Source organism: Somniosus microcephalus, chromosome 4 (genome assembly GCF_052327205.1).
Source record: "Somniosus microcephalus isolate GS21.2 chromosome 4, FLI_Smic_1.0, whole genome shotgun sequence".
Classification (NCBI taxonomy): domain Eukaryota; kingdom Metazoa; phylum Chordata; class Chondrichthyes; order Squaliformes; family Somniosidae; genus Somniosus; species Somniosus microcephalus.
In genome coordinates this window covers 66,906,143-66,929,417 of record NC_140990.1, presented here as the reverse complement: position 1 = coordinate 66,929,417, position 23,275 = coordinate 66,906,143, and positions in this window count along the sequence as shown.

Here is a 23,275-nt window from a genome sequence, read left to right as displayed (position 1 = left end):
GACAGGAGGAGATTGGTGTCACAGACTGTGGGGTTGGTTTATATCAGACAGGAGGAGATTGGTGTCAGTGACTGTGGGGTTGGTTTATATCAGACAGGAGGAGATTGGTGTCAGTGACTGGGGTTGGTTTATATCAGACAGGAGGAGATTGGTGTCAGTGACTGTGGGGTTGGATTATATCAGACAGGAGGAGATTGGTGTCAGTGAATGTGGGGTTGGTTTATATCAGACAGGAGGAGATTGGTGTCAGTGACTGTGGGGATGGATTCTATCAGACAGGAGGAGATTGGTGTCAGTGACTGTGGGGTTGGTTTATATCAGACAGGAGGAGATTGGTGTCAGTGACTGTGGGGCTGGTTTATATCAGACAGGAGGAGATTGGTGTCATTGACTATGGGCTTGGTTTATATCAGACAGGAGTAGATTGGTGTCAGTGACTGTGTGGTTGGTTTATATCAGACAGGAGAAGATTGGTGTCAGTGACTGTGGGGTTGCTTTATATCAGACAGGAGGAGATTGGTGTCTGTGACTGTGGGGTTGGTTTATATCAGACAGGAGGAGATTGGTGTTAGTGACTTTGGGCTTGGTTTATATCAGACAGGAGGAGATTGGTGTCTGTGACTGGGGGGTTGGTTTATATCAGACAGGAGGAGATTGGTGTCACAGACTGTGGGGTTGGTTTATATCAGACAGGAGGAGATTGGTGTCAGTGACTGTGGGGTTGGTTTATATCAGACGTAAGGAGATTGGTGTCAGTGACTGTGAGGTTGGTTTATATCAGACAGGAGGAGATTCGTGTCAGTGACTGGGGTTGTTTTATATCAGACAGGAGGAGATTGGTGTCAGTGACTGTGGGGTTGGTTTATATCAGACAGGAGGAGATTGGTTTCAGTGAATGTGGGGTTGGTTTATATCAGACAGGAGGAGATTGGTGTCAGTGACTGTGGGGATGGATTCTATCAGACAGGAGGAGATTGGTGTCAGTGACTGTGGGGTTGGTTTATATCAGACAGGAGGAGATTGGTGTCAGTGACTGTGGGGCTGGTTTATATCAGACAGGAGGAGATTGGTGTCATTGACTGTGGGCTTGGTTTATATCAGACAGGAGGAGATTGGTGTCAGTGACTGTGTGGTTGGTTTATATCAGACAGGAGAAGATTGGTGTCAGTGACTGTGGGTTTGGTTTATATCAGACAGGAGGAGATTGGTGTCAGTGACTGTGGGGTTGGTTTATATCAGACAGGAGGAGATTGCTGTCAGTGACTGTGTGGTTGGTTTATATCAGACAGGAGGAGATTGGTGTCAGTGACTGTGTGGTTGGTTTATATCAGACAGGAGGAGATTGATTTCAGTGACTGTGGGGTTGGTTTATATCAGACAGGAGGAGATTGGTGTCAATGACTGGGATAGGTATATATCAGACAGGAGGAGATTGGTGCCTGTGACTGGGGCTGGTTTATATCAGACAGGAGGACATAGGTGTCAGTGACTGTGGGGTTGATTTATATCAGAAAGGAGGAGATTGATGTCAGTGACTGGGGTCGGTTTATATCAGAAAGTAGGAGATTGGTGGCAGTGACTGTGGGGTTGTTTTATATCCAACAGGAGGAGATTGGTGTCAGTGACTGGGGTTGGTTTATATCAGACAAGAGGAGATTGGTGTCAGTGACTGGGGTTGGTTTATATCAGACAGGAGGAGATTGGTGTCAGTGACTGTGGGGTTGGTTTATATCAGACAGGAGGAGATTGGTGTCAGTGACTGGGGTTGGTTTATATCAGACAGGAGGAGATTGGTGTCAGTGACTGTGGGGATGGTTTATATCAGACAGGAGGAGATTGGTGTCAGTGACTTTGGGGTTGGTTTATATCAGACAGGAGGAGATTGGTGTCAGTGACTGGGGTTGGTTTATATCAGACAGGAGATTAGTGTCAGTGACTGGGGTTGGTTTATATCATGCAGGATGAGATTGGTGTCAGTGACTTTGGGATTGGTTTATCTCAGACAGGAGGAGATTTGTGTCAGTGACTGTGGGGTTTGTTTATATCATACTGGAGGAAATTGGTGTCAGTGACTGGGGCTGGTTTATATCAGACAGGAGGAGGTTGATGTCAGTGAGTGTGGGGCTGGTTTATATTAGACAGGAGGAGATTGGTGTCAGTGACTTTGGGTCTTGTTTATATCAGGCAGGAGGAGATTGGTGTCAGTGACTGTGCGGTTGGTTTATATCAGACTGGAGCAGATTGGTGTTAGTGACTGTGCGGTTGGTTTATATCAGACAGGAGGAGATTGGTGTCTGTGACTGTGGGGTTGGTTTATATCAGACAGGAGGAAATTGGTGTTAGTGACTGTGGGCTTGGTTTATATCAGACAGGAGGAGATTGGTGTCTGTGACTGGGGGGTTGGTTTATATCAGACAGGAGGAGATTGGTGTCAGTGACTGGGGTTGGTTTATATCAGACAGGAGGAGATTGGTGTCACAGACTGTGGGGTTGGTTTATATCAGACAGGAGGAGATTGGTGTCAGTGACTGTGGGGTTGGTTTATATCAGACAGGAGGAGATTGGTGTCAGTGACTGGGGTTGGTTTATATCAGACAGGAGGAGATTGGTGTCAGTGACTGTGGGGTTGGTTTATATCAGACAGGAGGAGATTGGTGTCAGTGAATGTGGGGTTGGTTTATATCAGACAGGAGGAGATTGGTGTCAGTGACTGTGGGGATGGATTCTATCAGACAGGAGGAGATTGGTGTCAGTGACTGTGGGGTTGGTTTATATCAGACAGGAGGAGATTGGTGTCAGTGACTGTGGGGCTGGTTTATATCAGACAGGAGGAGATTGGTGTCATTGACTGTGGGCTTGGTTTATATCAGACAGGAGGAGATTGGTGTCAGTGACTGTGTGGTTGGTTTATATCAGACAGGAGAAGATTGGTGTCAGTGACTGTGGGGTTGGTTTATATCAGACAGGAGGAGATTGGTGTCAGTGACTGTGGGGTTGGTTTATATCAGACAGGAGGAGATTGCTGTCAGTGACTGTGTGGTTGGTTTATATCAGACAGGAGGAGATTGGTGTCAGTGACTGTGTGGTTGGTTTATATCAGACAGGAGGAGATTAATTTCAGTGACTGTGGGGTTGGTTTATATCAGACAGGAGGAGATTGGTGTCAGTGACTGGGATACGTTTATATCAGACAGGAGGAGATTGGTGTCAGTGACTGGGGCTGGTTTATATCAGACAGGAGGAGATAGTTGTCAGTGACTGTGGGTTTGGTTTATATCAGATAGTAGGAGATTGGTGTCAGTGACTGGGGTTCGTTTATATCAGACAAGAGGAGATTGTTGTCAGTGACTGTGGGGTTGGTTTATATCAGACAGGAGGAGATTGTTGTCAGTGACTGTGGGGTTGGTTTATATCAGTCAGGAGGAGATTGGTGTCAGTGACTGGGGTTGGTTTATTTCAGACAGGAGGGGATTGGTGTCAGTGACTGTGGGGTTGGTTCATATCAGACAGGAGGAGATTGGTGTCAGTGACTTTGGGGTTGGTTTATATCAGACAGGAGTAGATTGGTGTCAGTGACTGGGGTTGGTTTATATCAGACAGGTGGAGATTAGTGTCAGTGACTGGGGTTGGTTTATATCAGACGGGGGAGATTGGTGTCAGGGACTGTGGGATTGGTTTATATCAGACAGGAGGAGATTGGTGTTAGTGACTGTGGGGTTGGTTTATATCAGACAGGAGGAGATTGGTGTCAGTGACTGTGGGGTTGGTTTATATCAGACAGGAGGAGATTGGTGTCAGTGACTGGGATTGGTTTATATCATACAGGAGAAGATTGGTGTCAGTGACTGTGGGGTTGGTTTATATCAGACAGGAGGAGATTGGTGTCAGTGACTGGTTGGTTTTATCAGACAGGAGGAGATGGTTTTCAGTGAATGTGGGGTTGGTTTATATCAGACAGGAGGAGATTGGTGTCAGTGACTGGGATAGGTTTATATCAGACAGGAGGAGATTGGTGTCAGTGACTGGGGCTGGTTTATATCAGACAGGAGGAGATTGGTGTCAGTAACTGGGGTTGGTTTATATCAGATAGGAGGAGATTGATGTCAGTGACGGGTCAGTTTATATCAGACAGGGGGAGATTGGTGTCAGTGACTGTGGGCTTGGTTTATATCAGACAGGAGGAGATTGGTGTCAGTGACTGTGGGATTGGTTTATATCAGACAGGAGGAGAATGCTTTCAGTGACTGTGGGGTTGGTTTATATCAGGCAGGAGGAGATTGGTGTCAGTGACGGTGGGGTTGGTTTATATCAGACAGGAGGAGATTGGTGTCAGTGACTGTGGGCTTGGTTTATATCAGACAGGAGGAGATTGGTGTCAGTGACTGTGGGATTGGTTTATATCAGACAGGAGGAGATTGGTGTCAGTGCCTGGGGTTGGATTATATCAGACAGGAGGAGTTTGGTGTCAGTGACTTTGGGGTTTGCATTATATCAGACAGGAGGAGATTGGTGTCAGTGACTGTGTGGTAGGTTTATATCATACTGGAGGAGATTGGTGTCAGTGACTGGGGCTTGTTTATATCAGACTGGAGGAGAATGGTGTCAGTGACTGTGGGGTTGGTTTATATCAGGCAGGAGGAGATTGGTGTCAGTGACTGTGAGGTTGGTTTATATCAGACAGGAGGAGATTGGTGTCAGTGCCTGGGGTTGGATTATATCAGACAGGAGGAGTTGGTGTCAGTGACTTTGGGGTTTGCATTATATCAGACAGGAGGAGATTGGTGTCAGTGACTGTGGGGTTGGTTTATATCATACTGGAGGAGATTGGTGTCAGTGACTGGGGCTGGTTTATATCAGACAGGAGGAGATTGATGTCAATGACTGTGGGGCTGGTTTATATCAGACAGGAGGAGATTGGTGTCAGTGACTGTGGGGTTGGTTTATATCAGACAGGAGGCGATTGCTGTCAGTGACTGGGATTGGTTTATATCAGACAGGAGGAGATTGGTGTTAGTGACTGTGGAGTTTGTTTGTATCAGACAGGAGGAGATTGCTGTCAGTGACTGGGATTGGTTTATATCAGACAGGAGGAGATTGCTGTCAGTGACTGGGGCTGGTTTATATCAGACAGGAGGAGATTGATGTCAGCGACTGTGGGGCTGGTTTATATTAGGCTGTACGAGATTGGTGTCAGTGAGTGTGGGGTTGGTTTATATCAGACAGGAGGAGATTGGAGTCAGTGACTGTGGGGTTGGTTTATATCAGAGAGGAGGAGATTGGTGTCAGTGACTGTGGGGTTGGTTTATATCAGACAGGAGGAGGTTGGTGTCAGCGACTGGGGTTGGTTTATATCAGACAGGAGAAGATTGGTGTCAGTGACTGTGGGGATGATTAATATCAGACAGGATGAGATTGGTGTCTGTGACTGTGGGGCTTGTTTATATCAGACAGGAGGAGATTGGTGTCTGACTGGGATTGGTTTATATCAGACAGGAGGAGATTGGTGTCAGTGACTGGGGTGTTGGTTTATATCAGACAGGAGGAGATTGGTGTTAGTGACTGTGGGGTTTATTTATATCAGACTGGAGGAGATTGCTGTTAGTGACTGGGGATGGTTTATATCAGACAGGAGGAGATTGGTGTTAGTGACTGGGGTTGGTTTATATCAGACAGGAGAAGATTGGTGTCAGTGACTGGGGTTTGTTTATATCAGACAGGAGGAGATTGGTGGCAGTTGCTGTGGGGTTGGTTTATATCAGACCGGAGGAGATTCGTGTCAGTGACTGGGGTTGGTTTATATCAGACAGGAGGAGATTGGTGTCAGTGACTGTGGGGTTGGTTTATATCAGACAGGAGAAGATTGGTGTCAGTGTCTGTGGGGTTGCTTTCTATCAGACGGGGGAGTTTGGTGTCAGGGACTGTGGGGTTGGTTTATATCAGACAGGAGGAGATTGGTGTCAGTGACTGTGGGGATCGTTTATATCAGACAGGAGGAGATTGGTGTCAGTGACTGTGGGGTTAGCTTATATCAGACAGGAGGAGATTGGTGTCAGTGACTGTGGGATTGGTTTATATCAGACAGGAGAAGATTGGTGTCGACTGCGGGGTTGGTTTATATCAGACAGGAGGAGATTGGTGTCAGTGACTGTGGGGTTGGTTTATATCAGACAGGAGGAGATTGGTGTCAGTGACTGTGTGGTTGGTTTATATCAGACAGGAGGAGATTGATTTCAGTGACTGTGGGGTTGGTTTATATCAGACAGGAGGAGATTGGTGTCAATGACTGGGATAGGTATATATCAGACAGGAGGAGATTGGTGCCTGTGACTGGGGCTGGTTTATATCAGACAGGAGGACATAGTTGTCAGTGACTGTGGGGTTGATTTATATCAGATAGGAGGAGATTGATGTCAGTGACTGGGGTCGGTTTATATCAGAGAGGAGGAGATTGGTGGCAGTGACTGGGGGTTGGTTTATATCAGACAGGAGGAGATTGGTGTCAGTGACTGGGGTTGGTTTATATCAGACAGGAGGAGATTGGTGTCAGTGACTGTGGGGATGGTTTATATCAGACAGGAGGAGATTGGTGTCAGTGACTTTGGGGTTGGTTTATATCAGACAGGAGGAGATTGGTGTCAGTGACTGGGGTTGGTTTATATCAGACAGGAGATTAGTGTCAGTGACTGGGGTTGGTTTATATCAGACAGGAGGAGATTGGTGTCAGTGACTTTGGAATTGGTTTATCTCAGACAGGAGGAGATTTGTGTCAGTGACTGTGGGCTTGGTTTATATCAGGCAGGAGGAGATTGGTGTCAGTGACTGTGTGGTTGGTTTATATCAGACTGGAGCAGATTGGTGTTAGTGACTGTGCGGTTGGTTTATATCAGACAGGAGGAGATTGGTGTCTGTGACTGTGGGGTTGGTTTATATCAGACAGGAGGAGATTGGTGTCAGTGACTGTGGGCTTGGTTTATATCAGACAGGAGGAGATTGGTGTCTGTGACTGGGGGGTTGGTTTATATCAGACAGGTGGAGATTGGTGTCACAGACTGTGGGGTTGGTTTATATCAGACAGGAGGAGATTGGTGTCAGTGACTGTGGGGTTGGTTTATATCAGACGTAAGGAGATTGGTGTCAGTGACTGTGAGGTTGGTTTATATCAGACAGGAGGAGATTGGTGCCTGTGACTGGGGCTGGTTTATATCAGACAGGAGGACATAGTTGTCAGTGACTGTGGGGTTGATTTATATCAGATAGGAGGAGATTGATGTCAGTGACTGGGGTCGGTTTATATCAGAGAGGAGGAGATTGGTGGCAGTGACTGTGGGGTTGGTTTATATCAGACAGGAGGAGATTGGTGTCAGTGACTGGGGTTGGTTTATATCAGACAGGAGGAGATTGGTGTCAGTGACTGTGGGGATGGTTTATATCAGACAGGAGGAGATTGGTGTCAGTGACTTTGGGGTTGGTTTATATCAGACAGGAGGAGATTGGTGTCAGTGACTGGGGTTGGTTTATATCAGACAGGAGATTAGTGTCAGTGACTGGGGTTGGTTTATATCAGACAGGAGGAGATTGGTGTCAGTGACTTTGGAATTGGTTTATCTCAGACAGGAGGAGATTTGTGTCAGTGACTGTGGGCTTGGTTTATATCAGGCAGGAGGAGATTGGTGTCAGTGACTGTGTGGTTGGTTTATATCAGACTGGAGCAGATTGGTGTTAGTGACTGTGCGGTTGGTTTATATCAGACAGGAGGAGATTGGTGTCTGTGACTGTGGGGTTGGTTTATATCAGACAGGAGGAGATTGGTGTCAGTGACTGTGGGCTTGGTTTATATCAGACAGGAGGAGATTGGTGTCTGTGACTGGGGGGTTGGTTTATATCAGACAGGTGGAGATTGGTGTCACAGACTGTGGGGTTGGTTTATATCAGACAGGAGGAGATTGGTGTCAGTGACTGTGGGGTTGGTTTATATCAGACGTAAGGAGATTGGTGTCAGTGACTGTGAGGTTGGTTTATATCAGACAGGAGGAGATTGGTGCCTGTGACTGGGGCTGGTTTATATCAGACAGGAGGACATAGGTGTCAGTGACTGTGGGGTTGATTTATATCACATAGGAGGAGATTGATGTCAGTGACTGGGGTCGGTTTATATCAGAGAGTAGGAGATTGGTGGCAGTGACTGTGGGGTTGGTTTATATCCGACAGGAGGAGATTGGTGTCAGTGACTGGGGTTGGTTTATATCAGACAGGAGGAGATTGTTGTCAGTGACTGTGGGGTTGGTTTATATCAGACAGGAGGAGATTGGTGTCAGTGACTGGGGTTGGTTTATATCAGACAGGAGGAGATTGGTGTCAGTGACTGTGGGGACGGTTTATATCAGACAGGAGGAGATTGGTGTCAGTGACTTTGGGGTTGGTTTATATCAGAGAGGAGGAGATTGGTGTCAGTGACTGGGGTTGGTTTATATCAGACAGGAGATTAGTGTCAGTGACTGGGGTTGGTTTATATCAGACAGGAGGAGATTTGTGTCAGTGACTGTGGGGTTTGTTTATATCATACTGGAGGAAATTGGTGTCAGTGACTGGGGCTGGTTTATATCAGACAGGAGAAGGTTGATGTCAGTGAGTGTGGGGCTGGTTTGTATTAGACAGGAGGAGATTGGTGTCAGTGACTTTGGGTCTTGTTTATATCAGGCAGGAGGAGATTGGTGTCAGTGACTGTGGGGTTGGTTTATATCAGACTGGAGCAGATTGGTGTTAGTGACTGTGGGCTTGGTTTATATCAGACAGGAGGAGATTGGTGTCTGTGACTGGGGGGTTGGTTTATATCAGACAGGAGGAGATTGGTGTCACAGACTGTGGGGTTGGTTTATATCAGACAGGAGGAGATTGGTGTCAGTGACTGTGGGGTTGGTTTATATCAGACAGGAGGAGATTGGTGTTAGTGACTGTGGGCTTGGTTTATATCAGACAGGAGGAGATTGGTGTCTGTGACTGGGGGGTTGGTTTATATCAGACAGGAGGAGATTGGTGTCACAGACTTTGGGGTTGGTTTATATCAGACAGGAGGAGATTGGTGTCAGTGACTGTGGGATTGGTTTATATCAGACAGGAGGAGATTGGTGTCAGTGACTGGGGTTGGTTTATATCAGACAGGAGGAGATTGGTGTCAGTGACTGTGGGGTTGGTTTATATCAGACAGGAGGAGATTGGTGTCAGTGAATGTGGGGTTGGTTTATATCAGACAGGGGGAGATTGGTGTCAGTGACTGTGGGGATGGATTCTATCAGACAGGAGGAGATTGGTGTCAGTGACTGTGGGGTTGGTTTATATCAGACAGGAGGAGATTGGTGTCAGTGACTGTGGGGCTGGTTTATATCAGACAGGAGGAGATTGGTGTTATTGACTGTGGGCTTGGTTTATATCAGACAGGAGGAGATTGGTGTCAGTGACTGTGTGGTTGGTTTATATCAGACAGGAGAAGATTGGTGTCAGTGACTGTGGGGTTGGTTTATATCAGACAGGAGGAGATTGGTGTCAGTGACTGTGGGGTTGGTTTATATCAGACAGGAGGAGATTGCTGTCAGTGACTGTGTGGTTGGTTTATATCAGACAGGAGGAGATTGGTGTCAGTGACTGTGTGGTTGGTTTATATCAGACAGGAGGAGATTAATTTCAGTGACTGTGGGGTTGGTTTATATCAGACAGGAGGAGATTGGTGTCAGTGACTGGGATACGTTTATATCAGACAGGAGGAGATTGGTGTCAGTGGCTGGGGCTGGTTTATATCAGACAGGAGGAGATAGTAGTCAGTGACTGTGGGGTTGGTTTATATCAGATAGTAGGAGATTGGTGTCAGTGACTGGGGTTCGTTTATATCAGACAAGAGGAGATTGTTGTCAGTGACTGTGGGGTTGGTTTATATCAGACAGGAGGAGATTGTTGTCAGTGACTGTGGGGTTGGTTTATATCAGACAGGAGGAGATTGGTGTCAGTGACTGGGGTTGGTTTATATCAGACATGAGGGGATTGGTGTCAGTGACTGTGGGGTTGGTTCATATCAGACAGGAGGAGATTGGTGTCAGTGACTTTGGGGTTGGTTTATATCAGACAGGAGTAGATTGGTGTCAGTGACTGGGGTTGGTTTATATCAGACAGGTGGAGATTAGTGTCAGTGACTGGGGTTGGTTTATATCAGACGGGGGAGATTGGTGTCAGGGACTGTGGGATTGGTTTATATCAGACAGGAGGGGATTGGTGTTGGTGACTGTGGGGTTGGTTTATATCAGACAGGAGGAGATTGGTGTCAGTGACTGGGATTGGTTTATATCATACAGGAGAAGATTGGTGTCAGTGACTGTGGGGTTGGTTTATATCAGACAGGAGGAGATTGGTGTCAGTGACTGGTTGGGTTTATCAGACAGGAGGAGATTGTTTTCAGTGACTGTGGGGTTGGTTTATATCAGAGAGGAGGAGATTGGTGTCAGTGACTGGGATAGGTTTATATCAGACAGGAGGAGATTGGTGTCAGTGACTGGGGCTGGTTTATATCAGACAGGAGGAGATTGGTGTCAGTAACTGGGGTTGGTTTATATCAGATAGGAGGAGATTGATGTCAGTGACGGGTCAGTTTATATCAGACAGGGGGAGATTGGTGTCAGTGACTGTGCGCTTGGTTTATATCAGACAGGAGGAGATTGGTGTCAGTGACTGTGGGATTGGTTTATATCAGACAGGAGGAGAATGCTTTCAGTGACTGTGGGGTTGGTTTATATCAGGCAGGAGGAGATTGGTGTCAGTGACTGTGGGGTTGGTTTATATCAGACAGGAGGAGATTGGTGTCAGTGACTGTGGGCTTGGTTGATATCAGACAGGAGGAGATTGGTGTCAGTGACTGTGGGATTGGTTTATATCAGACAGGAGGAGATTGGTGTCAGTGCCTGGGGTTGGATTATATCAGACAGGAGGAGTTTGGTGTCAGTGACTTTGGGGTTTGCATTATATCAGACAGGAGGAGATTGGTGTCAGTGACTGTGTGGTAGGTTTATATCATACTGGAGGAGACTGGTGTCAGTGACTGGGGCTGGTTTATATCAGACAGGAGGAGAATGGTGTCAGTGACTGTGGGGTTGGTTTATATCAGGCAGGAGGAGATTGGTGTCAGTGACTGTGAGGTTGGATTATATCAGACAGGAGTAGATTGGTGTCAGTGCCTGGGGTTGGATTATATCAGACAGGAGGAGTTTGGTGTCAGTGACTTTGGGGTTTGCATTATATCAGACAGGAGGAGATTGGTGTCAGTGACTGTGGGGTTGGTTTATATCATACTGGAGGAGATTGGTGTCAGTGACTGGGGCTGGTTTATTTCAGACAGTAGGAGATTGATGTCAGTGACTGTGGGGCTGGTTTATATCAGACATGAGGAGATTGGTGTCAGTGACTGTGGGGTTGGTTTATATCAGACAGGAGGAGATTGCTGTCAGTGACTGGGATTGGTTTATATCAGACAGGAGGAGATTGGTGTTAGTGACTGTGGAGTTTGTTTGTATCAGACAGGAGGAGATTGCTGTCAGTGACTGGGATTGGTTTATATCAGACAGGAGGAGATTGCTGTCAGTGACTGGGGCTGGTTTATATCAGACAGGAGGAGATTGATGTCAGCGACTGTGGGGCTGGTTTATATTAGGCTGTACGAGATTGGTGTCAGTGACTGTGGGGTTGGTTTATATCAGACAGGAGGAGATTGGAGTCAGTGACTGTGGGGTTGGTTTATATCAGAGAGGAGGAGATTGGTGTCAGTGACTGTGGGGTTGGTTTATATCAGACAGGAGGAGGTTGGTGTCAGCGACTGGGGTTGGTTTATATCAGACAGGAGAAGATTGGTGTCAGTGACTGTGGGGATGATTAATATCAGACAGGATGAGATTGGTGTCAGTGACTGTGGGGCTTGTTTATATCAGACAGGAGGAGATTGGTGTCTGACTGGGATTGGTTTATATCAGACAGGAGGAGATTGGTGTCAGTGACTGGGGTGTTGGTTTATATCAGACAGGAGGAGATTGGTGTTAGTGACTGTGGGATTTATTTATATCAGACTGGAGGAGATTGCTGTTAGTGACTGTGGGGTTGGTTTATATCAGACAGGAGGAGATTGCTGTCAGTGACTGGGATTGGTTTATATCAGACAGTAGGAGATTGGTGTCAGTGACTGGGGCTGGTTTATATCAGACAGGAGGAGATTGGTGTCAGTGCCTGGGGGATTGGTTTGTATCAGACAGGAGGAGATTGGTGTCAGTGACTTTGGGGTTGGTTGATATCAGACAGGAGGAGATTGTTGTCAGTGACTTTGGGGCTGGTTTATATCAGACAGGAGGAGATTGGTGTCAGTGACTGTGGGGTTGTTTTATATCAGACAGGAAGAGATTGGTGTCAGTGACTGGGGCGTTGGTTTATATCAGACGTGGGAGATTGGTGTCAGTGACTGTGGGGCTGGTTTATATCAGACAGGAGGAGATTGGTGTCAGTGACTGTGGGGCTGGTTTATATCAGACAGGAGGAGATTGGTGTCAGTCACTGTGGGGCTTGTTTATATCAGACAGGAGGAGATTGGTGTCAGTGACTGGGGCGTTGGTTTATACCAGACAGGAGGAGATTGGTCTCAGAGACTGTGGGGTTGGTTTATATCAGACAGGAGGAGATTGGTGTCAGTGACTGTGGGGTTGGTTTATGTCAGACAGGAGGAGATTGGTGTCAGTGACTGTGGGGTTGGTTTATATCAGACAGGAGATTGGGGTCTGTGACTGGGGTTGGTTTATATCAGACAGAAGGAGATTGGTGTCAGTGACTGTGGGGTTGATTTATATCAGGCAGGAGGAGATTGGTGTCAGTGACTGTGAGGTTGGATTATATCAGACAGGAGTAGATTGGTGTCAGTGCCTGGGGTTGGATTATATCAGACAGGAGGAGTTTGGTGTCAGTGACTTTGGGGTTTGCATTATATCAGACAGGAGCAGATTGGTCTCAGAGACTGTGGGGTTGGTTTATATCAGACAGGAGGAGATGGGTGTCAGTGACTGTGGGGTTGGTTTATATCAGACAGAAGGAGATTGGTGTCAGTGACTGTGGGGTTGGTTTGTATCAGACAGGAGGAGATTGGTGTCAGTGACTGTGGGGTTGGTTTATGTCAGACAGGAGGAGATTGGTGTCAGTGACTGTGGGGTTGGTTTATATCAGACAGGAGATTGGGGTCTGTGACTGGGGTTGGTTTATATCAGACAGAAGGAGATTGGTGTCAGTGACTGTGGGGTTGATTTATATCAGATAGGAGGAGATTGGTGTCAGTGACTGTGGGGTTGGTTTATATCAGACAGGAGGAGATTGGTGTCAGTGACTGTGGCGTTGGTTTATATCAAACAGGAGAAGATTGGTGTCAGTGACTGTGGGGTTGGTTTATATTAGACAGGAGGAGATTGGTGTCAGTGACTGTGCGGTTGGTTTATATCAGACAGGAGGAGATTGGTGTCAGTGACTGTGGGGTTGGTTTATATCAGACAGGAGGAGATTGCTGTCAGCGACTGTGGGGCTGGGACAGGAGGAGATTGGTGTCAGTGACTGGGGGGTTGGTTTATATCAGACAGGAGGAGATTGGTGTCAGTGACTGTGGGGTTGGTTTATATCAGACAGGAGGAGATTGGTGTCAGTGACTGTGTGGCTGGTTTATATAAGAAAGGAGGAGATTGGTGTCAGTGACTGTGGGGTTGGTTTATATCAGACAGGAGGAGATTGGTGTCAGTGACTGGGGCTGGTTTATATCAGACAGGAGGAGATTGGTGTCAGTGACTGGGATTGGTTGAAATCAGACAGGAGGAGATTGGTGTCAGTGACTGGGGCTGGTTTATATCAGACAGGAGGAGATTGGTGTCAGTGACTGTGGGGTTGGTTTATATCAGACAGGAGGAGATTGCTGTCAGTCACTGTGGGGCTGGTTTATATCAGACAGGTGGAGATTGGTGTCAGTGACTGGGATTGATTGATATCAGACAGGATATCTGGGTGGCATAGTGGTTAGCACTGTTGCCTCACAGCGCCAGGGTCCCGGGTTCGAATCCGGCCCCGGGCGACTGTCTGTGTGGAGTTTGCACATTCTCCCCGTGTTTGTGTGGGTTTCCTCCGGGTGTTCTGGTTTCCTCCCACAGTCCAAAGATGTGCGAGTTAGGTTTATTGGCTGTGAGAAATTGACCCTTAGTGTTAGGGGGATTAAATACGTGGGGTTACGGGGATAGGGTGGGCTATGTGTTGGTGTAGGGATTACGGGGATCGGGTGGGATATGTGTCGGTGCAGGCTCGATGGGCCGAAATGGCCTCTATCTGCACTGTGGGGTTTCTGTGATTCTGTGATTCTGTGAGGAGGAGATTGGTGTCAGTGACTGGGGGGTTGGTTTATATCAGACAGGAGGAGATTGTTGTCAGTGACTGTGGGGTTGGTTTATATCGGACAGGAGGAGATTGGTGTCAGTGACTGTGGGGTTGGTTTACATCAGACAGAAGGAGACTGGAGTCAGTGACTGTGGGGTTGGTTTATATCAGACAGAAGGAGATTGGTGTCAGTGACTGTGGGGTCGGTTTATATCAGACAGGAGGAGATTGTTGTCTGTGACTGTGGAGTTGGTTTATATCAGACAGGTGGAGATTGGTGTCAGTGACTGTGGGGTTGGTTTATATCAGACAGGAGGAGATTGGTGTCAGTGACTCTGGCGTTGGTTTATATCAGACAGGAGAAGATTGGTGTCATTGACTGGGATTGTATTATATCAGACAGGAGGAGATTGGTGTCAGTTACTGTGGGGTTGATTCCTATCAGACAGGAGGAGATTGGTGACTGTGGGGTTGGTTTTTATCAGACAGGAGCAGATTGGTGTCAGTGACTGTGGGTTTGGTTTCTATCAGACAGGACGAGATTGGTGTCAGTGACTGTAGGGTTGGTTTATTTCAGACAGGAGGAGATTGGTGTCAGTGACTATGGGGTTGGTTTACATCAGACAGGAGGAGATTAGTGTCAGCGACTGTGGGGCTGGTTTATATCAGACAGGAGGAGATTGGTGTCAGTGAGTTTCGGGTTGGTTTATATCAGACAGGAGGTGATTGGTGTCAGTGACTTTGGGGTTGGCTTATATCAGACAGGAGGAGATTCGTGTCAGTGACTGTGGTTGGTTTATATCAGACAGGAGGAGATTGGTGTCAGTGACTTTGGGGATGGCTTATATCAGACAGGAGGAGATTCGTGTCAGTGACTGTGGTTGGTTTATATCAGACAGGAGGAGATTAGTGTCAGTGACTGGGGTTGGTTTGTATCAGACAGGAGGAGATTGGTGTCAGTGACTTTGGGGTTAGTTTATCTCAGACAGGAGTAGATTGGTTTCAGTGACTGGGGCTGGTTTATATCAGAAAGAGTAGATTGGTGTCAGTGACTGTACGTCTGGTCTTATATCAGACAGGAGGAGATTGGTGTCAGTGACTGGGATTGTTTGAAATCAGACAGGAGGAGATTGGTGTCAGTGACTGTGGGGTTGGTTTATATCAGACAGGAGGAGATTGGTGTCAGTCACTGTGGGGCTGGTTTATATCAGACAGGAGGAGATTGGTTTCAGTGACTTTGGTGTTGGTTTATATCAGACAGAAGGAGATTGGTGTCAGTGACTGTGGGGTTGGTTTTTATCAGACAGGAGGAGATTTGTGTCAGTGACTGTGGGGTTGGTTTTCATCAGGCAGGATATTGGTGTCAGTGACTGGGGTTTGTTTATATCAGACAGGAGGAGATTGGTGTCAGTTACTGTGGGGTTGGTTTATATCAAACCGGAGGAGATTCGTATCAGTGACTGTGGGTTTGGTTTGTATCAGACAGGAGGAGATTGGTGTCAGTGACTGTGTGGTTGGTTTATATCAGACAGGAGGAGATTGGTGTCAGTGACTGTGGGGTTGATTTCTGCCAGACGGGGGAGATTGGTGTCAGGGACTGTGGGATTGGTTTATATCAGACAGGAGGAGATTGGTGTCAGTGACTGTGGGGTTGGATTATATCAGACAGGAGGAGATTAGTGACAGCAACTGTGGGGCTGTTTTATATTAGACAGGAGGAGATTAGTTTCAGTGACTGGGGGGTTGGATTATATCAGACAGGAGGAGATTGGTGTCAGTGACTGTGGGGTTGGTTTATATCAGACCGGAGGAGATTGGTGTCAGTGACTGTGGGGTAGGTTTATATCAGACAGCAGGAGATTGGTGTCAGTGACTGTGGGGTGGGTTTATATCAGACACTAGGAGAATGGTGTCAATGACTGGGGTTGGTTTATATCAGACAGGAGGAGATTGGTGTCAGTGAGTTTCGGGTTGGTTTATATCAGACAGGAGGAGATTGGTGTCAGTGACTTTGGGGTTGGCTTATATCAGACAGGAGGAGATTCGTGTCAGTGACTGTGGTTGGTTTATATCAGACAGGAGGAGATTGGTGTCAGTGACTGGGGCTGCTTTATATCAGACAGGAGGAGACTGGTTTCAGTGACTGTGCAGCTGGTTTATATCAGACAGGAGGAGATTGGTGTCAGTGACAGGGATTGGTTGAAATCAGACAGGAGGAGATTGGTGTCAGTGACTGGGGCTGGTTTATATCAGACAGGAGGAGATTGGTGTCAGTGACTGTGGGGCTGGTTTATATCAGACAGGAGGAGATTGGTGTCAGTGACTGGGGCTGGTTTATATCAGACAGGAGGAGACTGGTGTCAGTGACTGTGCAGCTGGTTTATATCAGACAGGAGGAGATTGGTGTCAGTGACTGTGGGGTTGGTTTGTATCAAACAGGAGGAGATTGGTGTCAGTGACTGGGGCTGGTTTATATCAGACAGAAGGAGATTGGTGTCAGTGACTGTGCGGCTGGTTTATATCAGACAGGAGGAGATTGGTGTCAGTGACTGGGATTGGTTGAAATCAGACAGGAGGAGATTGGTATCAGTGACTGGGGCTGGTTTATATCAGACTGGAGGAGATTGGTGTCAGTGACTGTGGGATTGGTTTATATCAGACAGGAGGAGATTGGTGTCAGTGACTTTGGGGATGGCTTATATCAGACAGGAGGAGATTCGTGTCAGTGACTGTGGTTGGTTTATATCAGACAGGAGGAGATTAGTGTCAGTGACTGGGGTTGGTTTGTATCAGACAGGAGGAGATTGGTGTCAGTGACTTTGGGGTTAGTTTATCTCAGACAGGAGGAGATTGGTTTCAGTGACTGGGGCTGGTTTATATCAGAAAGGAGGAGATTGGTGTCAGTGACTGTACGTCTGGTCTTATATCAGACAGGAGGAGATTGGTGTCAGTGACTGTGGGGTTGGTTTATATCAGACAGGAGGAGATTGGTGTCAGTCACTGTGGGGCTGGTTTATATCAGACAGGAGGAGATTGGTGTCAGTGACTGGGATTGGTTGATATCAGAGAGGAGGAGATTGGTGTCAGTGACTGGGGGATTGGTTTATATCAGACAGGAGGGGAATGGTGTCAGTGACTGTGGGGTTGGTTTATATCAGACAGGAGGAGATTGGTTTCAGTGACTTTGGTGTTGGTTTATATCAGACAGAAGGAGATTGGTGTCAGTGACTGTGGGGTTGGTTTATATCAGACAGGAGGAGATTGGTGTCAGTGACTGTGGGGTTGGTTTTTATCAGACAGGAGGAGATTTGTGTCAGTGACTGTGGGGTTGGTTTTCATCAGGCAGGATATTGGTGTCAGTGACTGGGGTTTGTTTATATCAGACAGGAGGAGATTGGTGTCAGTTACTGTGGGGTTGGTTTATATCAAACCGGAGGAGATTCGTATCAGTGACTGTGAGTTTGGTTTGTATCAGACAGGAGGAGATTGGTGTCAGTGACTGTGTGGTTGGTTTAGATCAGACAGGAGGAGATTGGTGTCAGTGACTGTGGGGTTGATTTCTGCCAGACGGGGGAGATTGGTGTCAGGGACTGTGGGATTGGTTTATATCAGACAGGAGGAGATTAGTGACAGCAACTGTGGGGCTGTTTTATATTAGACAGGAGGAGATTAGTTTCAGTGACTGGGGGGTTGGATTATATCAGACAGGAGGAGATTGGTGTCAGTGACTGCGGGGTTGGTTTATATCAGACAGGAGGAGATTGGTGTCAGTGACTGTGGGGCTGGTTTATATCAGACAGGAGGAGATTGGTGTCTGTGACTGTGGGGTTGGTTTCTATCAGACAGGAGGAGATTGGTGTCTGTGACTGTGGGCTGGTTTATGTCAGACAGGGGGAGATTGGTGTCAGTGACTGTGGGGTTGGTTTTTGTCAGACAGGAGGAGATTGGTGTCAGTGACTGTGGGGTTGGTTTCTATCAGACAGGAGAAGATTGGTGTCAGTGACTGGGGTTGGTTTATATCAGACAGGAGGAGATTGGTGTCTGTGACTGGCACTGGTTTATATCAGATGGGAGGAGATTGGTGTCAGTGACTGTGGGGTTGGTTTATATCAGACAGGAGAAGATTGGTCTCAGTGAACGGGGTTGGTTTATATCAGACAGGAGGAGAATGGTGTTGCTGACTGGGGTTTGTTTATATCAGAGAGGAGGAGATTGGTGTCAGTGACTGTGGCTGGTTTATATCAGACAGGAGGAGATTGGTGTCAGTGATTTTGGGGTTTGTTTTATTTCAGACAGGAGGAAATTGGTGTCAGTGACTGTGGGGTTGGTTTATATCAGACAGGAGGAGATTAGTGTCAGTGACTGTGGGTTGGTTTATATCAGACATGAGGGGATTGGTGTCAGTGACAGTGGGGTTGATTTATATCAGACAGGAGGAGATTGGTGTCAGTGACAGTGGAGTTGGTTTATATCAGACAGGAGGAGATTGGTGTCAGTGACTGGGGTTGATTTATATCAGACAGGAGGAGATTGGTGTCAGTGACTGTGGAGTTGGTTTATATCAGACAGGAGGAGATTGGTGTCAGTGACAGTGGGGTTGATTTATATCAGACAGGAGGAGATTGGTGTCAGTGACAGTGGAGTTGGTTTATATCAGACAGGAGGAGATTGGTGTCAGTGACTGGGGTTGATTTATATCAGACAGGAGGAGATTGGTGTCAGTGACTGTGGAGTTGGTTTATATCAGACAGGAGGAGATTGGTGTCAGTGACAGTGGGGTTGATTTATATCAGACAGGAGGAGATTGGTGTCAGTGACTGTGGAGTTGGTTTATATCAGACAGGAGGAGATTGGTGTCAGTGACTGGGGTTGTTTTATATCAGACAGGAGCAGATTGGGGTCAGTGACTGTGGGGTTCTTTTATTTTAAACCCCACAGTGCAGATAGAGGCCATTTCGGCCCATCGAGCCTGCACCGACACATATACCACCCGATCCCCGTAACCCCTACACCAACACATATCCCACCCTATCCCCGTAACCCCATGTATTTAATCCCTCTAACACTAAGGGTCAATTTATCATAGCCAATCATCCTAACCCACACATCTTTGGACTGTCGGAGGAAACCGGAGCACCCAGAGGAAATGCACGCAAACACGGGGAGAATGTGCAAACTCCACACAGACAGTTACCCGAGACCGGATTCGAACCTGGGTCCCTGGCGCTGTGAGGCAACAGTGCTAACCACTATGCCACCGTGTGGGGTTGGTTTATATCAGACAGGAGGAGATCGGTGTCAGTGACAGTGGGGTTGGTTTATATCAGACAGGAGGAGATCGGTGTCAGTGAATGGGGCTGGTTTATATCAGACAGGAGGAGATTGGTGTCAGTGACTGGGGTTTGTTTATACCAGACAGGAGGAGATTGGTGTCAGTGACTGTGGGTTGGTTTTTATCAGACAGGAGGAGATTGGTGTCAGTGACTGTGGGGTTGGTTTATATCAGACAGGAGCAGATCGGTGTCAGTGACTGTGGGGTTGGTTTATATCAGACAGGAGGAGATTGGTGTCATTGACTGTGGCATTTGTTTATATCAGACAGGAGGAGATTGTTGTCTGTGACAGGGATTGCTTTATATCAGACAGGAGGAGTTTGGTGTCTGTGACTGTGGGGTTGGTTTCTATCAGACAGGAGGAGATTGGTGTCTGTGACTGTGGGGCTGGTTTATGTCAGACAGGAGGAGATTGGTGTCAGTGACTGTGGGGCTGGTTTATGTCAGACAGGAGGAGATTGGTGTCAGTAACTGTGGGGTTGGTTTCTATCAGACAGGAGAAGATTGGTGTCAGTGACTGGGGTTGGTTTATATCAGACAGGAGGAGATTGGTGTCTGTGACTGGCACTGGTTTATATCAGATGGGCGGAGATTGGTGTCAGTGACAGTGGTGTTGGTATATATCAGACAGGAGAAGATTGGTCTCAGTGACCGGGGATGGTTTATATCAGACAGGAGGAGACTGGTGTTGCTGACTGGGGTTTGTTTATATCAGACAGGAGGAGATTGGTGTCAGTGACTGCGGGGTTGTATTACATCAGACAGGAGGAGATTGGTGTCCGTGATTTTGGGGTTGGTATATATCAGACAGGAGGAGTTTGTTGTCAGTGACTGGGGGGTTGGTTTATATCAGACAGGAGGAGATTGGTGTCAGTGAGTGTGGGTTTAGTGTCTATCAGACAGGAGGAGATTGGTGTCAGTGACTGTGCGGTTGGTTATATCAGACAGGAGGAGATTGGTGTCAGTGACTGTGGGGTTGGTTTTTTCAGACAGGAGGAGATTGGTGTCAGTGACTGTGGGGTTGGTGTATATCAGACAGGAGGAGATTGGTGTCAGTGACTGTGGGGCTGGTTTATATCAGACAGGAGGAGATTGGTGTCATTGACTGTGGCATTGGTTTATATCAGACAGGAGGAGATTGTTGTCTGTGACAGGGATTGCTTTATATCAGACAGGAGGAGATTGGTGTCTGTGACTGTGGGGTTGGTTTCTATCAGACAGGAGGAGATTGGTGTCTGTGACTGTGGGGCTGGTTTATGTCAGACAGGAGGAGATTGGTGTCAGTGACTGTGGGGCTGGTTTATGTCAGACAGGAGGAGATTGGTGTCAGTAACTGTGGGGTTGGTTTCTATCAGACAGGAGAAGATTGGTGTCAGTGACTGGGGTTGGTTTATATCAGACAGGAGGAGATTGGTGTCTGTGACTGGCACTGATTTATATCAGATGGGCGGAGATTGGTGTCAGTGACTGTGGTGTTGGTTTATATCAGACAGGAGAAGATTGGTCTCAGTGACCGGGGATGGTTTATATGAGACAGGAGGAGGCTGGTGTTGCTGACTGGGGTTTGTTTATATCAGACAGGAGGAGATTGGTGTCAGTGACTGTGTGGTTGTATTACATCAGACAGGAGGAGATTGGTGTCCGTGATTTTGGGGTTGGTATATATCAGACAGGAGGAGTTTGTTGTCAGTGACTGGGGGGTTGGTTTATATCAGACAGGACGAGATTGGTGTCAGTGAGTGTGGGGTTAGTGTATATCAGACAGGAGGAGATTGGTGTCAGTGACTGTGCGGTTGGTTATATCAGACAGGAGGAGATTGGTGTCAGTGACTGTGGGGTTGGTTTATATCAGACAGGAGGAGATTGGTGTCAGTGACTGTGGAGTTGGTGTATATCAGACAGGAGGAGATTGGTGTCAGTGACTGTGGGATTGGTTTATATCAGACAGGAAGAGATTGGTGTCAGTGACTGTGGGATTGGTTTATATCAGACAGGAGGAGATTGGTGTCAGTGACTGTGGGGTTGATTTATGTCAGACAGGATGAGATTGGTGTCAGTGACTGTGGGTTTGGTTTATATCAGACAGGAGGAGATTGGTGTCAGTGACTGTGGGGTTTATTTATATCAGACTGGAGGAGATTGCTGTTAGTGACTGTGGGGTTGATTTATATCAGACAGGAGGAGATTGCTGTCAGTGACTGGGATTGGTTTATATCAGACAGTAGGAGATTGGTGTCAGTGACTGGGATTGATTGATATCAGACAGGATATCTGGGTGGCATAGTGGTTAGCACTGTTGCCTCACAGCGCCAGGGTCCCGGGTTCGAATCCGGCCCCGGGCGACTGTCTGTGTGGAGTTTGCACATTCTCCCCGTGTTTGTGTGGGTTTCCTCTGGGTGTTCCGGTTTCCTCCCACAGTCCAAAGATGTGCGAGTTAGGTTTATTGGCTGTGAGAAATTGACCCTTAGTGTTAGGGGGATTAAATACGTGGGGTTACGGGGATAGGGTGGGCTATGTGTTGGTGTAGGGATTACGGGGATCGGGTGGGATATGTGTCGGTGCAGGCTCGATGGGCCGAAATGGCCTCTATCTGCACTGTGGGGTTTCTGTGATTCTGTGATTCTGTGAGGAGGAGATTGGTGTCAGTGACTGTGGGGTTGGTTTATATCAGACAGGAGGAGATTGTTGTCAGTGACTGTGGGGTTGGTTTATATCGGACAGGAGGAGATTGGTGTCAGTGACTGTGGGGTTGGATTACATCAGACAGAAGGAGACTGGTGTCAGTGACTGTGGGGTTGGTTTATATCAGACAGAAGGAGATTGGTGTCAGTGACTGTGGGGTTGGTTTATATCAGACAGGAGGAGATTGGTGTCAGTGACTGGGGCTGGTTTATATCAGACAGGAGGAGATTGGTGTCAGTGACTGGGATTGGTAGAAATCAGACAGGAGGAGATTGGTGTCAGTGACTGGGGCTGGTTTATATCAGACAGGAGGAGATTGGTGTCAGTGACTGTGGGGTTGGTTTATATCAGACAGGAGGAGATTGCTGTCAGTCACTGTGGGGCTGGTTTATATCAGACAGGTGGAGATTGGTGTCAGTGACTGGGATTGATTGATATCAGACAGGATATCTGGGTGGCATAGTGGTTAGCACTGTTGCCTCACAGCGCCAGGGTCCCGGGTTCGAATCCGGCCCCGGGCGACTGTCTGTGTGGAGTTTGCACATTCTCCCCGTGTTTGTGTGGGTTTCCTCCGGGTGTTCCGGTTCCCTCCCACAGTCCAAAGATGTGCGAGTTAGGTTTATTGGCTGTGAGAAATTGACCCTTAGTGTTAGGGGGATTAAATACGTGGGGTTACGGGGATAGGGTGGGCTATGTGTTGGTGTAGGGATTACGGGGATCGGGTGGGATATGTGTCGGTGCAGGCTCGATGGGCCGAAATGGCCTCTATCTGCACTGTGGGGTTTCTGTGATTCTGTGATTCTGTGAGGAGGAGATTGGTGTCAGTGACTGGGGGGTTGGTT